Genomic DNA, 24,098 nt, shown 5'->3' with positions numbered 1-24,098 from the left:
GATGAGATATGAGAGAAGTCTATAAAATCATGAGTGGAGTGGAAAAGGTAAACACTAGGGATGCACATTCATTTTCTGTGGTTTTCTGCCTGAAAGGACAGGGGGGAAAAACCTGAGGCGCCCGCTATTCAAAAGATTTTCATTTCTAACTTTGAAGGTTTGTTTATTTATTTAGATTTTGCTGCTCATAAATTGGCCTATGAAAGTTTACTATGACTGAGTGCATACATTTTTACTCAAAATTTCACTAAAAGGGTTTGATGAGCAAAGTGATTTAAAGGGCCACGGCCTGGCCATTTAAATCGCAAATCTGGGGCTAACGGGGGATATTCAGCAGCACTTAACTGCACAGGGCAGCTGACCATCCCCCTCCAACCGCCCACGCCAAGGACAGTTTGTGGGCCGTCTGGGGGCAGAGTTAGGACTGTGTGGTAATCTACCAGTTAGCAGAGATTTTTAGCCTGCTAAAAAGCTGAGAAACTGCATAAAGATAGAACAGAAAAAAGGTTGTCTTAACTTTATGTGATAAAATCAACTGGGCACTGTTTGAATATTTATTTGTTGCATTTGTATCCCACATTTTCCCACCTTTTTGCAGGCTCAATGTGGCTTACAGTATGCCGTAGTGGCGATCGCCATTTCCGGAATGAGAAATACAGAGTGGTATTGCATTAAGTACATAGATGGAAGAGTAAATTATAGATTAAATTAGATAATCAGGTGGCAGTGTGTTAACGCTCGTTAGAGACAGAGTTTTCTTAATGGAGAAAGGTAGATAGTGGGGTTCCCCAGGGGTCTGTGCTGGAACCAGTGCTTTTTAACATAACAAAAATGATCTAGAGATAGGAATATCTAGTGAGGTCATTAAATTTGCTGATGACACACAGTTATTCAAAGTTGTTAAATTGCAAGAGCATTGTGAAAACTTACAAGAGGACCTTATGAGACTGGGAGACTGAGCATCCAAATGGCAGATGATGTTTAATGTGAGAAAGTGCAAAGTGACGCATGCGGGAGAGAGGAACCCGAACTACAGCTGTGTGATGCAAGGTTCCAAGTTAGGAGTCACCGACCAGGAGAGGGAGGGATCTAGGTGTCATCGTTGATGATATGTTGAAACCCTCAGTGTGCTGCAGCGGCTAAGAAAGCAAACAGAATGTTAGGTATTATCAGGAAAAAAATGGAAAACAAAAATGAGGACGTTATAATGTCTTTGTATCACTCCATGGTACGTCTGCACCTCAAATATTGTGTGAAATTCTGATCACCAAATGTCAAAAAAGATACAGTGGAATTAGAAAAGGTACAGAGTATGGCGATGAAAATGATAAAGGGGATGGGATGACTTTCCTATGAGGAAAGGCTAAAGCGGCTAGGGCTCTTAGCTTGGAGAAAAGATGGCTGAAGCAGTGGCGTAGCCAGACAGCCAGTTTTGGGTGGGCCTGAGCCTAAAGTGGGTGGGCACAAAATTTTCTCTGCTCCGCCCTACCTCCACCTCAAAATATAAATACTTTAGCTAATGAGGATCCTCAAGCTCAGTCAGCTGAAGACTTTCTCTGAAGGTGGCCAGAACTCTCTTTTACCAAGCTTGGCAGGCAGCAGCAATGACCCTAAGCCACTGATGCCAGCACCCCACACATGCTTAGCTGTCGATGGCTCAAGGATGCTGTTGCCAGAGCTTGGTAGAAGGGAGTTCTGGCCGCCTTTGGAGGAGGTCCTTAGCTGGGGATGCCTGGGAATCCTCACCAGCTATACAGCAAGGGTTAGGACTGTTGTAAGACCTACTTGGCCCAGGTCAGAAAATAAAGGAGGGCTCCCCTCTCCTCTTTGCCTCCCTTCCAATTTTCCACCTGCCATTACTATCACACCAACAGAACCTCACCAAACACAGAACAAGGGATCACAAATTAGAAATAAAAATATTTAGACAAAAATTGAAAAGGAACCCCAAGAAGTTAAACATAGCATTACTGCAACACTGGAGACACAAAACCTGCATTTCCTTTTCTACAGAACACAATACAAAGACATTTCCTATGCACATTTCCAAAAGCTAACATATTCCATTTAAAACATTTGAAATAAAATGCATTGTTTCTACCTTTGTTGTCTGGACATTTTATTTTTCCATCTTGCTGGTTCCAATTTCTCTTTTCTGCTTTCCTCTCTGCCGTCTGCTAATTCTTCTTCAAGCGGCTGTAGTCCATTTGTCTTTTCTCCTCTCTCCTGTCTGTTCCCTCACTATTCCTGCCTCTGACATGTTGGTCATTCCTTTGTAGCTCTTTTCTGCCTCTCTCTCACCCTTCTTTGTCTCCTTTTTACTTTTCAACTACCTATCAAATTTCCATCTTCTTCTTTCACCCACTAGCTCTCCCATTCCCCATCTTACTCCTCCCCATCCCTACTTTCTCTTTTATCTTTAATCTACTCCCCATTACCATATTTCTACCCTCTGTTATCACTATCTCTCATTCATTTCCTTGCCACCCCCTCCTCCCCCTCTTGCCCTCTCCCACAGGGTTCCACCATTCCCATCATCTTCTCCCTCCACCCTTCTAACCAGCATCTGATCCCCACCCCACCCCACCCCACCATGGTAGCCTTATATTTTCCTGCCCCTTCTCTCTTCATTCCTGTTAAATAGTAATAGTAGTAGTCCTCTCCCCCATGGCCCAGCATTTCCCCCCTCACCACCTACTGTGTACCTCTCATCCACCCCCATGTCTATCTCCCCCTCTCATTCCCACTGTCCAACGTCTCTCTCCCCTTCCCATACAGCATATCTACCTTCCTCCCCTCTACCAGCATGTCTAACATTTCTCCCTTCCCTCCACCCCTATGCCCACCATTTTGCCCTCCTCTCCACCCCTATGTTTAACATTTCTCCCCCTCTCACCACCTATCCCCTCTCTATGCAGCATGTCTCCCTCTCCTCCACCTCATATGCAGCCAAGACTTCTCCCTTCCTGACCCCTCCACCCCTTTACTGGATCTCTCCCTTCTTCCCCATGCAGCTTCTCCCCCACCCATCATGCCTCATCATTCCATCTTCCCTCCTCCCTGTGCAGCATCTTTCCTTCCATCTTCTTCCCTCCCCCCCCCCCCGTGCAGCTGCTGTCCCCGTCTTCCCTCCCCCATTCCAACATCTTTTCCCCATCATCCCTTGCCCCGTTGTGTGCCACAACTTTCACCCCCATCTTCCCTCACCCTCGCTTGCCCGCCCAGCCGCGATTCCGATCGCAGGCAGCTCCTTCGACTCGCACACGCTGCCTGCCGCTCAAATCTCCTTGCAGCTACTAGCAGCGCTAACCCGGAAGCTCAGAGGAGAGGCTTCCGGGTTAGCGCTGCTAGTAGCTGCAAGGAGATTTGAGCGGCAGCCGGCAGGCAGCGTGTGCGAGCCGAAGGAGCTGCCTGCGATCGAAATCGCTGCTGGGCGGGCCTGTGAGGGTGAGGGAAGATGGGGGTGAAAGTTGTGGCACGCCACGGGGGAATGGATGATGATGGGGACCGGAGCCTCCGGTATCGCTGTGCTGCTGGGCGGGCCTGACCCCAAATTGGGTGGGCCCAGGTCCACCCGTGGCTACGCCCCTGGGCTGAAGAGAGGTTTGATAGAGGTCTATAAAATAATGAGTGGAGTGGAACAGGTAGATGTGAATCGCTTGTTTACTCTTTCCAAAAATACTAGGACTAGGGGTCACGCAATAAAGCTACAAAGTAGTAAATTTAAAACAAATCGGAGAAAATATTTCTTCTCTCAACATGGAATTCTTTGCCAGAGAATGTAGTAAAAGCAGTTAGTTTAGCAGGATTTAAAAAAGGTTTGGATAGCTTCCTAAAAGAAAATTATTAGGATGGACTTTCTAGTATATTGCACTTTTTTGGAACCTTGCCAGGTACTTGTAACCTGGATTGGCCATTATTGGAAACAGGATGCTGGGCTTGATGGACTTTTGGTCTGTTCCAGTATGGCAATACTTACGGTGTTATGTTCTTAACAGAGAGCTGGTAAATAGCTCAAATCCAAATGCAAGTTGGCATGAAAGATAGATTTGCTTCTTAACTTCTACAATGTTATTAAACTAGTAACAGGGAGTGGAAAATATACAACTTGCTTGATGCTACAGTGCAATCAGGAATAACAATCTTAGGGTTAGGCTTACTGAAGTTTGCTACCTTGTTAACAGGTATTAATACTGCTAGTGTACATGATTAATAAATACCATTGCATAAAATGGGCCCTCTGGTAAATAATATTTGCTCATATGTGTTAGCCTTAAATGTTTTGCCATGAGTTGTTATGAATCTTCAGCGTATATCAGTAGAATTTCTGGACCAGGTCTGTTGAACTGCTGAGTAAAAGCAGTGGTTCATGAGGAAAAGCCCCCATCGAGTTCCAGATGACAAGGGAAAGGGGATGGGACTTGATATATCAGCTTTCTGTGGTTACAATCAAAGCACTTTACATATTACATACAGGTACTTTTTTTGTACCTAGGGTAATGGAGGGCTAAGTGACTTGTCCAGAGTCACAAGGAGCAGAAATTCCCCACATTCTCAGGCCAATGCACTAACCACTAGGCTACTCCTCCACTTGGAGTGTTGTGTTCAGTTTTGGAGGCTGTACCTTGCTAGAGTGGAGGAGTGGCCTAGTGGTTAGAGTGGTGGACTTTGGTCCTGAGGAACTGAGTTCGATTCCCACTTCAGCCACAGGCAGCTCCTTGTGACTCTGGGCAAAGTCACTTAACCCTCCCTTGCCCCATATAAGCCGCATTGAGCCTGCCATGAGTGGGAAAGCGCAGGGTACAAATGTAACAAAAAATAAACTTAGGTGCCCCCACTTACTAGCGTAACCACTTACCAGCTCAAAGACTGGTGTAAATACATGCGGAAACGCAGCTATTTTGTAACTTAGGCATGCTATTCACATCCACGCCCCTTTTGAAGATGCCCCTCCCCTTGAATTTACATGCCAAGGTTCTAGAACAGCCATTAAGGGCAGCTGCAGGCGAAACTGCAAAGTGGTGACCGCACCAATGAACTCCAATTACAGCCAAGAATTCACTGCCGCTGAGTCCAATCAACACACAGCTATTCTATTAATTTGCACGTGCATTCTGTCTGCAACGCTGGGCGTTATGCGTCAAGTTGCGTGCTTTAATTAGAATCGGCAGTAACGTTCTTTAAAATCGCCTAAGGCGGCCGGGATCTGACAACGGTGGGGACTCCAGCGCTATTAAGAGAAGGTGGAGAAACAGATGTTCAAACAGCAAGATGCGATGAGTAAAAATGCGACTGTGAAGTCTACCGCTATGTGCGTTAATCTTATGCTGAAAGTCGAGAGGAAGCGAGTTACAAAATATTAGGAGTTAACACCCCTCCCCTGTTCTCCTTGTCCCCCAGCAACTTCATGGCTGCTCTGAAATAACCTAAGTCCGGGTGATCTAGCTCTGGAGCAGGACTGCGACGATTACTGACTCTCTCTCCAAGCCAGGGGAGGAGATAGCAAAGCCTCTTGGCTAGTGCAGGGAGGTGGGGGAGTATTGCCAGCCACCCTCCAGAGAAGCGGAGGGGACGGATCAAAAGTTACACCCAGATCCTGCGGGGGATGTTAATCACAGCCCTGAAAGCAGCTGCTGACAGCCGACGGGCCGAAAAGCGACTCGAGGAACCAGCGTCAGGTGTTTTCGCTCTCCAGCACTTGGGAGAGTGGTTGCGGCCCCTTTAAGAGAGGGTCCAGCTCTCTACCCAAGTAGGGTCTGCCCTGTTTCACAGTTCTGCAGCCTGACTCATTCCAACCCTGTACGAGCCACTAGAGGCAGCCCAACTAAATAAATAGACAAAAGGGAAGAAATGCCTTCTTTGCTATGAAATCTCAACCAGCAATCGGCTTAAAACGGGGAGATACCTGCTGCTCCTGAGCAGGGAGAGGAGCGTCTGCCGGAGTGGTAAATCGAGAGAGCAAAGTGACCGGGACATGGCTAAAGCGTCACTGCCAGGTGGGTGCAAATCAGTCGATATAATGGACAGATCAGGTGCGGGACTGGAGGAGATGCTGAGCTAACCTGGGAGATTCTAGGTGGTTCATTGTAGCAGAAGAAGCAGAGGGGGGGGGGGACTGAGGTGGTTTGGGTGACCTGGATCTTGTGCATGCTTTAGGACTGAAAGAACCTATCTCTCTCCTAGCAAAGCTGATGTGCATAGACCGCATCTGGGTGAATCTGCTTTCCCTAGTGGTGTTTGTGAAGGAATTGCACAAATAGTTTCAGGAACGTCAAGGATTTTTCTTGTCTGTATTTTTTTGGGACTGGGATGCTTTTGCAAGCAGTAACTTGCTGGTTGGCAGGGTTTTGTGGGAGGTATTTGAACAGGCTTGTCACTTTCTATAAAACCGAACTCTGCAGGGCTGACACCTGAAACGGATTTCGCCTCCTGTTTTCGCTCTTGCTGATGAGCTCCCTCCTTCTTAGGGTATCCAATTTGGAAAGCATTAACGAGTTTAACTGCAACCTGCTGCAGTGCTTTCTAAAACTCACTGGCATGTTTCTATTAATGTAATTTCTATGTTGTAGGGAAGAGAAACATGTCTATACCGAAAAAAGCTTGGCTTAGGGATGCACGCGCATTTTCTGTAGCCTTTTTCCACTGTGAGTAAAAATGTGCATTTTAGTAGGAGAGGCAGGGATTACTGTGTCCCCTACCTCCCCCCCCCCCCCCTCTATACATCGATCCTGACATTATGTTGTATTGATAAGTCCATGATTTTAGCACGGAAACATCCAGTTTTATCTATGGTGCATCTTGCTTTCGCTCAGATGGCTGTTCTTGTTTGGTAGAGTTAATTTCAAACAAAAATCATTACTAATGTGTAACGTAAAAGACTTGTCTTTCTTAATAAACCGACTTACTAGGTTACAAGTCGTGGCTTCTATCTATGTGCACCAGAATAACTTTTAAATTATCAGTTCGCTCTTTATTTAGAGTTGCTCTTTCAATGTGGCATTTGCATTGGTGTAAAATTTTTACTCTGAAAGCAGCCCAATTAAAAACAACCCCCCCCCCCCCCCCCCCAAAAAAAAAAAAAAAAAAATTAAGTTGTGTGGCTCATGCCCCTACTGTATTCTCTTGGTGGTTTTGTTTCATCAGGGTAGGAAATTAATCTGTAATCTCTTTTCAGTCATTAAGTAAAAAAAAACAAAACCCACAAAGAATCAAAAGGGAGGTTGGTAATGATCTGAGCTGCAAAATCAGTGGCCCAAAATGCTTAATTGTGTGCCTGTGCTACAGCTGTTGGTTTATTCAGACTAGAGTAAACATACATTTATGGTTAGAACTTCTGTTTTAAATCTGACTACCCTACGGGGTTGGCTATTTAAATTAGTAGATATGAGAACAGTGTTTTTCCTTGCCATGTCTTATTGAAGCTCTGTTATTGATGTCCATAGTGGTTAGCAGATTGTTGTTCTGAGTGGCCTTCAGGGCAGGAGCGTAGCCAGACTTCGATGGGAGGGGGGTCCAGAAGTCGAGGTGAGAGGGCACATTTTAGCCCCCCCTGGTGCCGCCGTTGGGTACCCTTGCTGGCGGGGGTCCCCAAGCCCCGCCAGCCAAAGTCCTCTTCTCTGGCATGGCCACGTTGCTGATCTGCAAGGGCAGGCTTCTTGTGAGTCTGACGTCCTGCACTGCAGGACGTCAGATTCGCAGAAACAGAAGCCTGCCCTTGCAGATCAGCAACGCGGCTGCGCCGGAGAAGAGGACTTTGGCTGGCGGGGCTTGGGGACTCCCGCCAGCAAAGGTACCTGACGGTGGTGGCAGGGGGGGGGGTTTGAAGGGGTTGGCGGTGGGGGGCATGGCCAAATCTATGGGGGCCCACGTAGCTACGCCCCTGCTTCAGGGTATGGTTCATCTGTGCAACTCATGCTGTAGTACAGTTGGGTTGACTGTGTTACACACAGGCCAGGCTGCATAGTGCTTGTCCTAGATTAGGCTTTGGTCATGGCATTGATGTTAGAAGCTTATGTAAGAATAGGGACTAAACACATTTTTAATATTTCCATTCATATTGGTAAATGTGCTGCCAGTCTTAATTTTACTGGTGGCAGTTTTAACAGCAGTAATGCCAAGTTACCCAGTTCCAGGTTGGGGATCTTGAGACAGTCCTAGATTTCCAGTCATCCCAGCCTAGTGCATTATGGGACTTCAGTAGTGATTTTCAATGGGGTAGGATCAGGTACTACAAAATCCCACACTGCTTTGGAATGTAAGTTCAAGGACTAGCCAACAAGTGTCCAGCCTGGAGCTGGGTAACTTGGCATCTCTGTAATGGGTTAAATTCTTAATTTATCTATCTATTACTGTGTATGGTATTGGTAATGTAACCTTGAAGTAATTGGAAAAAAAATGTAATACTTGGCTCTTACACAGCGCTGCAGTGCATTATAATAGTAATATTTTCTCTGCTATTGAAAAAACAGAATTATTTTGCTCCCTGTCTTTTATGTTAAGCATTAGTGGGGGATTCTTGAAATGCTGATGAGCAGAACTGTGGGTGTTTGGATTTTTTTTTTTATTAATGTATAATCCTTGTCTCATTTATGCACGCTGTGTCTGCATTCACAGCAAACCATAACCTCTGGCGGACCACTGTTGAAACACAGCCCCGCCACCTGCTCCAGCTTTGAATAAAGTAGTGTCACTTTTTGCTTATTCTGTTCTGTCTTGAGGTGGAGAATGTAGTGAAAGAATTTATCAAGTCGGTCCAATAAAGTGTTGCTCTATTTTTATTTTGGTTAACGTTTCATTTCTTCCTCGTGCTGAAACCCTGGAGTACAAATGAGTCTCTGCAGCAAGTGAAATTCAGAGCTGGGGTAGGGAACTCCTTAAAGAGGTACTACAGGATGGGTTTGCTATTAGTTGCAGTGTTTATCTTCTTGGTCAGCTTTTGGGTACTGAAAGGGGCTATGGCAGTTTGGTGCCTGTCTTAGCACAGAGCTCCCCAAATTGTGGGTTGTGAAACCTGCATTTGGGGTCATGACCTAGGCAGGCATTCCATAGGATGTTGTTCTGCATTGCCTGGGGATCGCATGCTTTTTGCGGCCATGTGAATTGGGATCAAGGGCACAAAGATTGAAGTGCTGGTCAGTGTTGCCAGGACTGCGGGTTTCTTGCCCAATTGGGCTCCTTTCCATGAGCCGCTGCGGCTTTTTCATGCCGCATGCGGGTTGCGGGATTTTGGGCAGCTTTTTTAAGCCCCGCTGGTGGTTTTTTTTCCGCCGCGGGTTGGCTGGTTTTGCCGCAGCCAGTGGAAGCCCCATGGAGGCGGGCTTAATGACGCCATTTGTATGCAAATGGCCTCATTAATATTTATTAGTCATTCACATGCAAATTGACTGTGTGGCTTTGGCCGTGACAAATGTTTTCCATCTGGTAACACTGGTGCTGGTCTAGCATCTTATGGGAAATGTGAGCACACTGTACTCAAGTTTAATTAAAGCATCAGCTTTAATAGAATGAATAATCTTGATGACTTCAGACAACAGTGGGTTGGAATGGGGTTTTTTTTTTTTTTTTTTGCATGTTGGTTTCATAATGGAATAAATACAGTGGCTGGTTAAACAGTTTGGGCAGGGCTATCCATTTAACCGGGTAATGCCACTGGAGATTACCACAGACTACTAACCTGAGCACTGGCTGTTCTGTGGGTGGTCTGGGGGCAGAATATTGCCACTTAACCACCTCAGTTAAGAAGCCAAATGGAACTGTTTTTTTTATGTGGTCCAGTCTTTATGCAGTGTTATATGGTTAACCACATAAGAAAGATCTGGCCGCATAAAGCAGGCTTTTTCAATGCTGGTGCCCAGATAGGGACTGGCATTGAATATCCAGGAATAATGTTGACTGCAGCTGGCTGGCTGACTATCTATATATCTCAATACTCTGTTTTTGTGAAACGTATTCTGTAATTCTTCACTAGGATGAGGACATTTCAGAGACTGCGCATTGTTCAGAGGGTTTAAATTTAGTTATTTGCTTTTCAACACTGGTTCCAGAAGTGCAAAGACTAGGGGACACTTGAAGTTACATGGAAATACTTTTAAAACAAATAGGAGGAAATATTTTTTCACTCAACGAATAGTTAAGCTCTGGAACTCTTTGCCGGAGGATGTAGTAACAGCGGTTAGCGTATCTGGGTTCAAAAAAAGTTAGAACAAATTCCTGGAGGAAAAGCCCATAGTCTGCTATTGAGGTAGACATGGGAAGCAACTGCTTGCCCTGGGATTCGTACTATGGAGCGTTGCCAAGATTTGGGTTTCTGCCAGGTACTTGTGACCTGCCTTGGCCACTGTTTGGAAAACAGGATACTGGGCTAGATGGACCATTGATCTGACCCAGTCAGGGCCGCCGAGAGACTAGGCTGGGCCCGGGGCAAGGCTGCTCCCCCCCGCCACTGCTGTCCGCGGTCTCACCTGCCTGCCTCCACGGCTCCGGGCCCCCTTCATTCAAAGCGGCAGTCGCAGCTCGAGTCTCTTCTGGCCTTCCCTCCCGCCCTCACGGAAACTGGAAGTTACATCAGACGGAGGGACACAGGGAGGGAAGGCCAGAAGAGACACGATCTGCAACTGCCACTTTGAATGAAGGGGGCCCGGAGCCGAGGAGACAGGAAGGTGAGACCGGGGACTGCAGCGCCGATGGCCTGACCCCGGCACAGGGCCCCCCGCCCTCCCTCTCGTCTGCCCTGGACACACGGTATGGCTACTCAGGCCCCTGACTCGAGGGCTTACAATCCAAAAATTTGTGGGTTCCTAACACAAGTGGGCAGGAACCTGATTTCAAAATGGGAAGCATGAACACCCCCTAAAATCACAGGTCAGGAATCTTGGGATACTGCTAAGACTGATCACTTATTTTGTCCTGCAAATTCAAACAATGTAAAAAATGTAACGAAGGATGCTATATTGGAGAAACAGGCCAGATGCTTAAGACAAGATTCAATTTACATAGACATCACATGAACAATACAGCCAGTAGGGCCCCCACCACGGTGGGACAGCACTTCACAGAACCAGGACACTGTACCAGTGATTTCACAGTGAGAATACAAGAACGTAAGACCTTTGAAGTCAGAATGATTGAATATTTTAACACCCAACAGAAAGGACTTAACAAGGATCTGGGGTTCCTAGCCCATTATAAACCATAAAGCTGTATGTCTCTGTTGATCACCCTCCCCTCACCTATCCACACCCATCCTGTTAGAATATCAATGATATGCTTTGATGTCCCCATGCATACCTCCTACCCACCCCCATCCTCCCACCCTGTCAGACTGTCATAGTAATGCTTGAATGCTTTCACTTATATACACTGTCAGCTAGCACATTTGCTTATTTCCAATCTGAGGAAGAAGGGCAACCTTCGAAAGCTAATCAAGAAATGTATTAAGTTATGTCCAATAAAAAAAAGGTGGTATCTTATTTTCTTTTTCCATGTTTTATTTTGTTTGATTTCTATTGATAAACAACTTTTGAAAACTGTTTCTACAGCATAAAATCTGTTCTATTGTTCTGGGATCTTGCCAGGCACTTGTGACCTGGATTGGCCACAGCTGGAAACAGGATAATGGCCTTGATGGAGCTTGTGTGTCCCAGTATGGCAATGTTTATGTTCTTATGTAGGTGTAACACCATCCTGTACATTGGCCAAAGCAAGACTTTGCACCAGTTCCAAGTAATTCAGATTCTGCAGCATGACTGATAAAGGGCTAGAAGCAGTGAAACCATTGTACCCTTCCTGCAAAAACTGCAGTGGATAACTGCACAGGTACAAACTTAAAACTCTTTTTTTTTTTTTTTTGTAGACCATAAAAATTTTGACTATTTTTTCCATATTTTTATATGTACTGGCATTTAACATGACCGGTAACATACTTAAAATATAATTCACTTTCGGTGCTATCATCATTTTTATGGTGTCTAATCTTCCCCACCAAGATAGTTTAAGTGGGGACCACTTATTTGACATCTCCGTCACACAATTCAAAAGGTATGTAGAGTTGAGGTTGATAGTTTCATTAATATTAGAACCAAATAATACACCCAGATAGTTCAGGCACGTGGGAGACCATTTAAAATGGGTCATAGTAAATTGGTATGACCTAGAGGCCATGTTTAGTGGTAATATTTCTGTTTTAGTGGGATTTAGTTTGTATCCAGATATTCGTGAATAGTTGTTAATTACATCTAGGATGTGAGGTATAGATGAAGGAGTTGTATATATTAATACATCGTCGGCATATGCAGAAAGTTTGGCTGATATATTTCCCAATTCTACACCTTTAATATGTTCTGACTGTAAGATACTTAAAAGTAAAGGTTCCAGGGCGATATTAAATAGTAATGGGGAGAGGGGACATCCTTGTCTTGTACCTCTTGTCTGCCGGAAGGGAGGTGAATATTGACCATTAATAAACAATTTGTTAGATGGACAGGTATAGAGTACTTTTATCAAATTAATAGCGTTTTGTGTGAAACCAAACCACTTTAAGGTATGAAACATATATTGCCATTCTACGCGGTCGAAAGCCTTTAACTCATTAAAGGATGAAACTCCAAGTTGTTTAACATTATGCCATCAGTTGGCTAATGGGAAAAAAAACGGCATCAACATGGTACAAAATCTTACAAGATCACTCTTCTCATTATCTTTCAGCTTTACAAAACATTTGGAACAAAGAACTCAATTCTCAAATTACTGAAGAACAATGGGAAAAAATCTGGACATTATTATATAAATCTTCAAAATCATCATTCTACATCTTGCATAGAGCTATGTGGACACCTTACAAACTTTCCAAAATATCTAAAGAAATTTCAAATAGATGTTGGTCTTGTAACAACCATGTAGGCACATTAGACCATTTAATTTACCATTGCCATATACTGGATGAGTATTGGTCTCGTATAGAGGAAACTATTTCTCAAATTCTAGATTTTAAGATCTCATTAACATACAAAATCATAATCACGGGAGAATTTGGTTTAGACACGATACTACAACCACACATAGCTAAATTACTTCGTATATTGATTCAAGTTGCTTTAAAACTGATATGTCAAAACTGGAAGGACTTTACGAAGTTATCTTATGATATGTGGTGGAATACAGTATGTCTATACGCTAAATATGAAAAAGCTGCTGCAGAGAAATGCGGTTCCCTTGTAGCATTTAATAAAACCTGGTCTCCTATACTCAATTACTCATCCAGTTAATATTAATTATTATAATCTATGCAAATATAAATGGGTACTAATTACATATATATGTATAATTTCTTATCTCCACCTCTAACATTTAATAATGTGTTTACTCCTATAGTTATAAATTACCTGTAATGTAACAGCATCAGGGATTCTAGAGATGATGTAAACACTGTCCATAATTTTTCTATAAGTCAGTGTACATGTTCTAACTTGTTAAACTGTTATTAAGTCAATGGTACTTAATTTCCTTTTTTATTGTTATATCCAAATTAATAAAAATGATTGAATAAAAAAAAAAACTCTCTTTTTTTTACTTTAGAGGTCCTCAGACAAACTGGGTTAGAGTACGTAAAGAAATAGCCTTGTACAGACATTTTGAGGCCTGTAAGGCTGGCCTTGACTAATGTTTTATCGACTCTAGGAGCCAGCCCCAAAATGTTGGAGCGAGTGGAAGAAACCTCTTTCATTTCCCGTTCACCACACACCCAACATTTGTCCTCTGCGAAGTTTGAGTGGGGAGGGAAATCCCCCTCTGAGATCAGCAGTAACTTCTTTAGAAACCAGTTTCCTAAGGTTCTTTCCCCATTCTGTGTCTGAAAGCTTAGTAAATCAGTTCCTTAAGGTACCGCTCCACATCCCTCCTGGAAGCGTAGTGTCAGCTGTGTGACAACTACTAGATAAGGGAAGCAAAAGAGGAAAAATGGTCTCTTTGTTTCACATATCACCAGGGTGCCCAATGCACAAAAGGCCACGGAAAGAACCACATGCTATTTCCACACCGGTAAAAATTACTGAGGTGGAAATAGCGGGTGATTCTCAAAAGTAATCACATGCAAATGAGTTGCATGGACCCATGCAGCTCGGGTAGGGAAAGCACTAGGGCATGCACATAGCAGTCAAAATCAATCAGTAAGTATGGCCGCTATGCGCACACCCAGGACAGTTTCACTACACACATACAAGCTACATGGATGAAAGCCGTGTGTAGTGAGAAGCCCCTGATCTTTTCCCTGCAGCCGTGGGCATAGCGACTGGCTGCTGTGCTTAGCTGCTTCTCCCGGGGATTTTGTCGCCACGTGCTGAAGCAAGCAAGCAGCCCCTCCCCGGCAGCTTTTCAGCTTCAAACACCGACAATAATCGGCAGCTACAAAGGTGCAAGCAAAACAAAATTTTAATAAAGGCAGGAGCGAACCTTTTTGAGGGGGATTTCCATTGTTCTGGAAAATACCACCATAAGCAGCCACCTGCTCCTTGATCTCACTTCAGTGGGTTTGGGGCTGTAGCACCAAATGTCTGTTGGATATGGTATATGTTAACCTGAAATCTGTTAAGGTCTTCAAGAAGAGGAGTCAAGGGCTTTTGTGTATTAGGCTCCAGTTGAATCTTGAAAATGTGGGCAGGAGATGGATTTAGAGTTGTGCTTTCCCTTTGGGCAGGAGAACCAAATCCACCTCCACAAATCTGGGCACCAGAGGACCAGATCCTCGCCACAGCTCCTGACCTTCCACAAGAATTTCAACATTAAAGGTAGGGGTTGGGTCTTGTGCATTGCCTGGAATGCGCATTTTAAATATATTACCATACGACCCCATTGTCCGCTGTCACAAATGGTAAAAAGCCTGCTTTGCCCACTGAATACCGTGTTCATTGAGCCAGCTGGTGTGTTCAAAAAAAGCGTGTTGCTGACCCTGTAAGCTTTGTGCATCTGGCCCTCACTCTTTCTCTTGGAGCCTGCCCCTGAATTCCCCTCGCCTTACTGATTTGTAGAAGAAACGTGTTTCAAAATTTCCCACCGAGTTTGGCAGCAACACAAAGCAGAGGTAGTCCAGAGAAGGAGCAGATTCTCAAGGTTGCCACAAACAGATTTAAACATTGACCCGATTTGGCCATGTTTCAACAGGGGTCAACAAATGCTTCAGCATCATAAAAAAGTGAAACATACAATCGTGTAGCTGCCAGATGTGTGCTGGATGCCAAATTTAGTTTGGAGAAGGACGAAGCATGTTTTTCTGCAGCAGAAAAAAAAATCTTGGGGTAAGAAATTGGGGTTTAGTTTCTAGGCGCCATGGCAACCTGGGGTCTGGGATTCGTCAAACCTTGCTCTAAGGTCCTCTCGGAGTATCGCCATCAGTATCCTCAACAAAAGAAATTGAATGTGATAACCACCTCGGCAGAGTACCCACGTTCTGAACTCCCTCCCAGCGGGGGGTGTTTGTGTGTGCTGAACTTGACTCTGTACCTCAGGAAATGTTTGAAAGGCTGGTTCTTTTCCCAATCATTTAATACATGTGACTACTCACTCCACACCTGGACCAGTGGCGTAGCCAGACTGCCAATTTTGGGTGGGCCTGAACCCAAAGTGGGTGGGCGCACAATTTTCACCCCCCCCCCCCCCCAGCAAAATGTAGTCACACTCAGATGCATTTGTCACACAGGGTAAAATGCTGCTTTTCAGTGCATCAGATTTCAGACAATTTATTTAATAGCCTAATCCTTTTCAGTGAGCTTTCAGAGGCCAAAACCTCCTGCCTCAGGTCAGTATAATGCTGTTACGGTATCCTGGCCTGACCTAAGGAAGGAAGTATTGGTCTTTGAAACTTCATTAACACAGGTACCATATTACTTTATCCTAAATTAAAAATAAAATTATTTTCTTTACCTTTCTTGTATGGCCATTTACTTTTTCTCATTGTGTCGCTCCCAGTCTCTAGATTCTGCTTTCCTTTGTATTCGCTTAACTCTTCTGCCAGGTTTTCCTGGCCATTTGGCATTTTCTCTCCTTTTTCTTTGCTTTCTTCAATATTTTTCTGCCTCTCTCTCCTGATTTAATTCATTCTTACTGTCCATTCTTTAATTTCCTTCATCTACTTATGGCTTTTCATCTTTTTCTCACCCTTGTTCTCCCCATGCCCTTTCCTCTTATTCTCCAGTCTTTCACTACTCCCCTTTTCCATCCAGCAGCTGTCCTCTTTCTCTCCCCATCCTTCCAGTCTCCCCTCTCTCGCCCCATCCTTCCAGTAGTCTCCCCTCTTTCTTTCTGCATCCTTCCGTCCAGTGTCACCTCTTTCTCCCTACCCTTCCATCCAGCGTCTTCCCTCTTTTCTCTCCCCATCCTTCCATCTGTTTTCCCTCTTTTCTCTTTTCCTCGAGGCCCGCCCTGCATGCCAGCGCCAACTCCCATTGCCGGCCACTGCTGCTTTTCCTGTTGAGCAGCAGGGCCGGCGCTACAAAAAGAAGCGCTAAGGACGAAAAATGTTTAAAAAAAAAAAAACAAAAAGCGCGGCACCGGCAGGCACTGTCTAGGCAGCCTTGAGGCATTTGCTGCTAGCTCTACAGGCTCCTCCCGTCTCTTACGTTACTGCCCCTGCGTCGCTCCAGGAGACGGGAGGAGCCTGCAGCCAATGCCTCAAGGCTGCCTAGACAGTGCCTGCCGGTGCCGCGCTTTTTTTTTTTTTAAACATTTTTTTTGTCCTTAGCGTTAGCGCTTCTTTTTGTAACGCCGGCCCTGCTGCTCAACAGGAAAAGCAGCAGTGGCTGGCAATGGGAGCTGGCGCTGGGCGGGCCTGGGCTGAAATTGGGTGGGCCTGGGCCCAGCCAGGCCCACTCGTAGCTACGCCCCTGTGCTAATGAACTGTACCTTCCAACCCCATCTCATCTATAAGACAGAGATGCATACTTTTGTGATTTTTTTTTTTCTTTTTTTGGGGGGGGGGGGTAGTTTTCTTTCTCCTCCTGTTGGGGTCCTGTCGGGAGTATAGGGAGAGAAACCCCGGCGCTAGGCTCCCCTTGGAGGCCCGGGCCTGGGAAACTTTGCCTCCCTTGCCCCGCCCCCCTCAGCAGCCCTCAATCAATTATGATCAAGGTTGCAGTCATGCAGCGATATTAAGCATGAAAGCAATTTTAGATTATTCCCTGCAAAAGACCATGAGAACCTGCAGACCTTAATAGTCTGGGCTTCCCAGTTTGACTAGGCATGCACACAAGAGCTGTGCACTGTGCAGTAAAGCACAGCTCTTGTGGGCATGTGCGGGCACGTTCCCCCCTCCCCCTCAACTTCCAATGCTCGGTGCTAACAGTGTGCATAAAATTTGCATGACATTAGTGTTGAGCATTAGAAATTTCTCTTTGTGCTGTTCTGTACAGTGCTGCAGCATCGGGGCCTTAGGCTGTCTGGGTGTAGGTCTGTAGCTAGAGAGGACAAAGTGATAGAGAAAAACCCGCAGTCTCCAGAAAATTGAGCAGTTCTTAGGGGCCCTTTGCCTAAGCCACAGTAGGCACCAGGGTGTGTCAAGATAGGCACTAGGGTGTGCCTACCACTCCCCAAAAAGCACTGCTGTCTGACACGCTGAGATGGCCCACTGAAGTGTGGGAGACATGTCAGTGGGCGGAGAGTGGGCGTGCCTTGTGCTAATCGGGTAGCACAAGCACGTCGCCCCACACACTGTCCAATTTAGCGCAGGGTTAGCTTGGGTTCCCTTAGTGTCTACAAAATAGGTGGCGGTAATGGCTCTTAATGACCACATGCTAATTGGGGACATTAGCATATGGCCATTGCAGAACAAGATAGAAATGCAGCCATTTTACTGCCACACTAAACGTGGCCGCAGCATGTGGGGAAATCCACACGCTACGAACAGCACCAGCCAGTTTTTAGCATGGCTTAGTAAAGGGGCCCCTTTTAGGCTTTGCGGGTCCATGCCACCTGCATTCTTGAGTTTGAGAGAAAATGAACACAAATACTGTATGCAGGTCAGGCAGATGGGTCATGTACTGCTGCTTTGTCATTTCTAAAGCACCACTAGATGTAAGCAGTGCTGTACAGACATATATAAGAGAGGGCAAACAATCTAGTCGTATTACACAAAACCGAGCTTCTCTGGGTCTCAAACACAAGTGGATACATACCTGACATCAAAATCCCTTTTGGAAAGTATGAACCCCCCCCCCCCCCCCTCAAATCGCAAGTCAGGAACCTTGGACTACAGTTAGACTCAACACTTACTCTGATTCCCCAGATCCCAGCAACCTTCAAGGGCTGCTTCTACTATTTGTGACAGCTACGCTGCCTCTCTCCTTACATCGAGAAGGTAAATCTTATCCCAGTTGTGGATGCCATGGTAACATCAAGACTGGATTACTGCAATGCACTATACAATGGTCTGACTACAAAGGGCCTGCACCAGCTCCAGTTGATTCAGAATGCAGCAGCAAGACTCATAGAAGGTTGCAAGCGACATGACCATATCACACCATTGGCTACCAGTACAATACAGGGCTAAATTTAAAACTCTGATCTTCAAGGCCCTGAAAGGAAATGGCCCCGAGTATCTGAAGAATAGGATGATCCTCCACACACTGCCAAGGACACTAAGGCCCTCCAAAGGACTTTCACTAACTACACCCTTTCCAAAAGACATTACACGATGTGATACCTGCAAGCGAGCCTTCTCCGGAGTAGCCCACACACTCTGGAATGCACTGCCTGAAAGGCTTCACTTAACACAAGACTACCTCAACTTCAGGAAGCAGGTGAAAGCTTGGCTCTTCAACCAAGCCTTTAACGGAAGAAGTAACTAACTGGTAGTTGAGGTAGTGAGTGAGACTAACAAGTAACTAACTTGTTAGTCACGGACACACACACATGGACATGTTTATCCACTCCTACCCTAGCTGAGAATTTTTTTATTTATTTATTTATTTATAATTTCACATAATTACAAGATACACTTGTTAAAGAAAACTCGGAATTGAAATATCAATCAAAAGAAATTACAATAGTATTTCACATATCCTTAGAAACAATATTTTCCTATCTTAGACCACCAGCTCATAGGGGGGAGTTAAAGAACTTGAGGAGAACAAAAACAAATTTTTTTTCTTATTTAGGCAATAGGACCTAGACCGCCCCACAGGTAGTCAATAATTCATTATTTCCCTTAATCCAAGAGGTCATTTGACAATCTTCTTTGTTTCGAGAAAGCTTTTCAATTGTTCTGGTTCATAGAAAATGTACTTATTATCCATGTATTTGATTAGACATTTACATGGATACGCTAGCAAAAAGCTAGCTCCCAAAGCTTTAACTTTGTCTCTCAATAAGAGAAATTCTCTTCTTTTTTCCTGGGTAAGTCTAGTGACATCTGGGTAGATCCACAAGCGAGATCCCAAAAAAGTTTTTTGAGCATTTTTAAAGTACAGTTTCATAATTGAATTTAGGTCTTGCTCAAAGACCAGAGAAACAAGCAAAGTTGAGCGGATATGAATTTCTGGTAATGAATTTTCAAGAAAAGCCGTTAAATTTTGTAATCCATCCTCTTGCAATCCCTGTACTTGTAATTTTCTCCTTTGTTCCTCCATTTTCTTCTATGGAATTGGAAGGTAATATATTTTATTTATAGGAGGAATCATCTCGAGGGAACAATTAAGAACCTCAGTAAGATATTTCTTGAATAATTCTAGACCACTCAATTCAACCATTTTTGGGAAATTTAATACTCTCAGGTTAAGTCTCCTATTATAATTCTCCAATTGATTTATTTTACTATGAATAAATGTTTTATCCTTTATCAAGGAAAGAGTTGTATTTTTTATAGAAGAAATTTCTTGTTGAAATATATCATTCTGTTTAATAGTGTCTTGCTTAATTTTTTCAAGAGAATCATTCAAAGAATCTACTTTAGTCACTAGAGAAGCTGTATCAGCTGCTGCCTTTAAGACTGTTTGATTCAAAGTTTTTAACATTGCCCATATGGCCTCGAGGGTTACCTCCGTGCGAGCTTCCTGCTCTTGTTGTTGAAAATCTCTTCCGTTCGCTGCCGCCACAGTGCCAGCCGCTGAATAATCCTCAACGTCAACTTCGGACGTTGTCGGAGAATCCACCGCTTCTCGGTAGTTCGCGGGACACGGGGGTGGGGAAATGTCCGGTGAGGATAGAGTGATGGTATCCTGTTCCAGGGAAGCCGTCGCTCCTCCGACCCCTTCCACAGCGGAACTCCTCACCGCTATGACCCGTGGCGGGCTTGTAGCGAAAGCGTCGAGTGTCGACTGGACCGATCGGGTGGTCGTCGCTGCGGGTGGTAAGCTCTTGACCACCCCTTTCCTTTTAGTATGGGGCATTTTAGATGAAGAAATCTTGTTTTAAAAGTCAGAAAAGGAAAAAGGTCGAGGGAGACTCGACGAACGCTCTCAAGCTGCGTCCGCCATCTTGAAATAATAATATTTAACCATCTTTCTGACCTCGCTTGCAACTTTCTTCATCTATATGTTACAACTTTGCCTTACCCCTCACTACCAATTATAATGTTCTAGTACATATTGTGTTGTCATTGCAAGTAGTATACCATGCCATACTTTGTATTGTGGTTTGAATATTTTTACTGCTCTAATTGCCTCTTGCTCATGTTTTATCTATTCTTACTGTACACCGCCTTGAGTGAATTCCTTCAAAAAGGTGGTAAATAAATAAAATACTTGGAAATTGGGAGGGAGGAAGTTTGCTGGTCCAGGTCTTACTACTAGTTTAGCAGTAGTTGATGTTGCCCAACATGATCAGCTGACCTGCCACCAGCTTGTTTCCACTGGGGCTCTATTACTTATTGGCAGGGGGAGGGGGACTGCTAGGGTGATTATTGTTTAATATTCAGATTTTGGGTTGGGGGGGGAACTAGGTACCTGGAAATTAATTGAAGGTAATACAAAGCTGAAAGTCTACCTAGGGTGTCTTATCACTCTTGTACTGGACTTAATTAAATGGGTAATGCAAAAAAAAAAAAAAAGAAAATCTGGATTACTGTAACTTTTGCCATTCCCATATAAGTACAACACACTGGTTTTGTTTTTAGGTAAGTATTCTCAAGATGGGCAGTGATGCGCAGCTTTAAAGACCCTGCTTTTGATGCCCAAAATGAGATGTAAAAGCAAAAAAACAAAAGCACAAGGAGGGGGGGGGGGGGGGGGGGGGGGGGGGGAAGGGAAATGGGACTTGATATACCGCCTTTCTGTGGTATTTTGCAACTACATTCAAAGCGGTTTATGTATATACAGGTAATTATTTTGTACCTGGAACAATGGAGGGTTAATTGACTTGCCCACAGTCACAAGGAGCTGCAGTGGGAATTGAACCCAGTTCCCCAGGATCAGAGTCCGCTGCACTAACCACTAGGCTGCTACTCCAGGCTCCTGAAGGAGCCTTCAGGAATAGGAGCGTGAACTCAAAAAAACATTTCTTGAACAGTCCTGGCATGGTCCATGTTTAGCGAAGCCATCTGCATCAGGGGTCTAAAAATAAAAAAAAAAAACAGAAATATAGATAAATGTGTTTACATAGTTAATTTTATATTTCATATAATTAACATTAAGATATACTTAAAAGAACAACTGAAAAATGGAGTTACAATTACCAAACTAAAATAGAAATGGAACCTGTATGTAATGCTGTACCTTCCAGTGATATTGAAATAAAAAAAAAAAACCCATCAAAATGTCAATGAAGATTGGCAAATCTAATATTAAAGGAGAGAAATTACCTATTGTACAGTATTGAGGAAAATGAAGGAATGTGGAAGTGAACTGAAAGGATAACTATAAAGGAACACATGCAGTCTAATAATGGTGTCTGTGACATTGATAAACGTTATGAAACAAAGTGGTGCTTGACATATAACATAAATGATTCATAGAAAGCGAATAGGTTGCATTGTGTAACAATTAGAAATATTGAAAAGCATGATTTTTAGACAAACTCTGGGAAAGAAGAATAACCATGAAATCTACGGACAGGAACACACATCATAGTATGGATTACAGGGGCCAAGGGAGAGGCTGAAGCAGATGGTCATTTTACTCCAGGGATTATCCCCCGTGACCAATAAGATCCCAATAATCAATCTGTCTAACGTGATCCTTACTGAGTCGCAAATTTCTGTACTGCAGAAAGGGCTCAAAGTTTGTACCCACAAAATCACTTCTTTCCAAACCCGGATAGACTTATTCAAGTTTAAAAAAGAATTACAGATAGCTCATTTTTTTCACAGTCAAAATTCAATTCGTACCGATGTCTTTGGTCAAAAAGAAATCCAATTTGGTTCCTCCCGGACTGGTGGATCCTTTTGATAGCAGTTTCTTCTGATTGTGTTTACTGCACCTGTCCAACGTTCAGACTGTACAGCTGGGAATGAGGTTATGCACAACTACTACTAAACATTTCTAAAGCGCTACTAGGGTTACGCAGCGCTGTACAGTTTAACGAAGGACAGTCCCTGCTCAAAGGAGCTTACAATCTAAAGGACATCAATAGAGATCAAACAAAATAAAACATGGAAAAGAAAATAAGATGATACCTTTTTTATTGGACATAACTTAATACATTTCTTGATTAGCTTTCGAAGGTTGCCCTTCTTCCTCAGATCGGAAATAAGCAAATGTGCTAGCTGACAGTGTATATAAGTGAAAACATTCAAGCATTACTATGACAGTCTGACAGGGTGGGAGGATGGGGGTGGGTAGGAGGTATGCATGGGGACATCAAAGCATATCATTGATATTCTAACAGGATGGGTGAGGGGTGGGGTGATCAATAGAGAAATACAGCTTTATGGTTTATAATGGGCTAGGAACCCCAGATCCTTGTTAAGTCCTTTCTGTTGGGTGTTAAAATATTCAATCATTCTGACTTCAAAGGTCTTACGTTCTTGTATGGTTTTAAAGTTACCTTTCAGGATTCTCACTGTGAAGTCACTGGTACAGTGTCCTGGTCCTGTAAAATGTTGACCAACAGGCGTGGGAACCCTGCTGGCACCAGTATTGTTCATATGATGTCTATGTAAATTGAATCTTGTCTTAAGCATCTGGCCTGTTTCTCCTGTTTCTCATCCTTCGTTACATTTTTTACACTGAATGATATATACCACATTGGAAGATGAGCAAGTGAAAGATCCCTTTATGTTGAATATCTTTCCTTTGTGGATGACTTTGGGGTCCTGTGAAATATTTTGGCATAGTTTGCAACTGGATAAATTACAGGGACGTGTGCCCTTCTGTTCCTTTTCAGTCTGTGATGGAAGTTTACTTCTGATTAGCTTGTGTTTTAAGTTGGGTGGCTGTCGGAAGGCCAGTACTGGTGGGGATGGGAATATCTCTTTCAGTAATTCATCCTCCTGGAGTATAGGTTGTAGATCTCTTATGATTTTCCTCAGTTTTTCCAGCTCTGGATTGTATGTCACTACAAGCGGGATTCTGTCTGTGGATTTTTTCTTTTTGTACTGTAGCAGATTCTCCCTGGGTGTTTTGAGGGAGGAGGAAATATTCTTGGAGATTATTTTGGGGTTGTAGCCCTTCTGTTTGAAGGATTCAGTCAGGCTTTTAAGGTGTCTGTCTCTGTCCCCTGGGTCAGAGCAGATACGGTGGTATCTTGTGGCTTGGCTGTAAATGATGGATCTTTTTGTATGTGAAGGATGGAAGCTGGAGTTGTGGAGGTAGCTGCATCTGTCTGTGGGTTTCTTGTATATAGATGTTTGTATACAGCCATCACTGATTGAGACCGTGGTGTCCAAAAAATTGACTTTTTCTGGGGAGTAGTCTATTTTGAATCTGATTGTAGGATGGTATGTATTGAATGCAGAATAAAATTGTTTCAGAGTTTCTTCACCCTCCGTCCAAATCATAAAAATGTCATCGATGTACCGGTAGTATTTTAGAGGTTTGGTCTGGTGTGTATTCAGAAATGTCTCTTCCAGCTCAGCCATAAACAGGTTGGCATATTGGGGTGCTGTCCTGGTGCCCATCGCAGTGCCCATTATTTGCAGATAGATATCATTGTTAAAGTGGAAGTAGTTGTGAGTTAAAATG

General features: G+C 44.0%; 1 protein-coding gene and 1 long non-coding RNA gene across 2 annotated transcripts in view; one reads left to right on the top strand and one right to left on the bottom strand.

Moving 5' to 3' along the window:
- The window catches only part of LOC115456837 (thioredoxin domain-containing protein 17-like), a 531,330-nt gene that overhangs the window by 197,795 nt on the left and 309,437 nt on the right, over positions 1-24,098 (bottom strand). The window lies entirely within an intron of this gene.
- Positions 5,981-13,500, top strand: LOC115456840. Its single transcript, XR_003939928.1, has 3 exons — positions 5,981-5,996; positions 11,670-11,814; positions 12,703-13,500. It is a non-coding gene; the product is annotated as an uncharacterized LOC115456840 (long non-coding RNA).

Source organism: Microcaecilia unicolor, chromosome 13, assembly GCF_901765095.1.
Source record: "Microcaecilia unicolor chromosome 13, aMicUni1.1, whole genome shotgun sequence".
NCBI classification, from domain to species: domain Eukaryota; kingdom Metazoa; phylum Chordata; class Amphibia; order Gymnophiona; family Siphonopidae; genus Microcaecilia; species Microcaecilia unicolor.
This window is presented reverse-complemented; position numbering and strand designations above follow the sequence as displayed.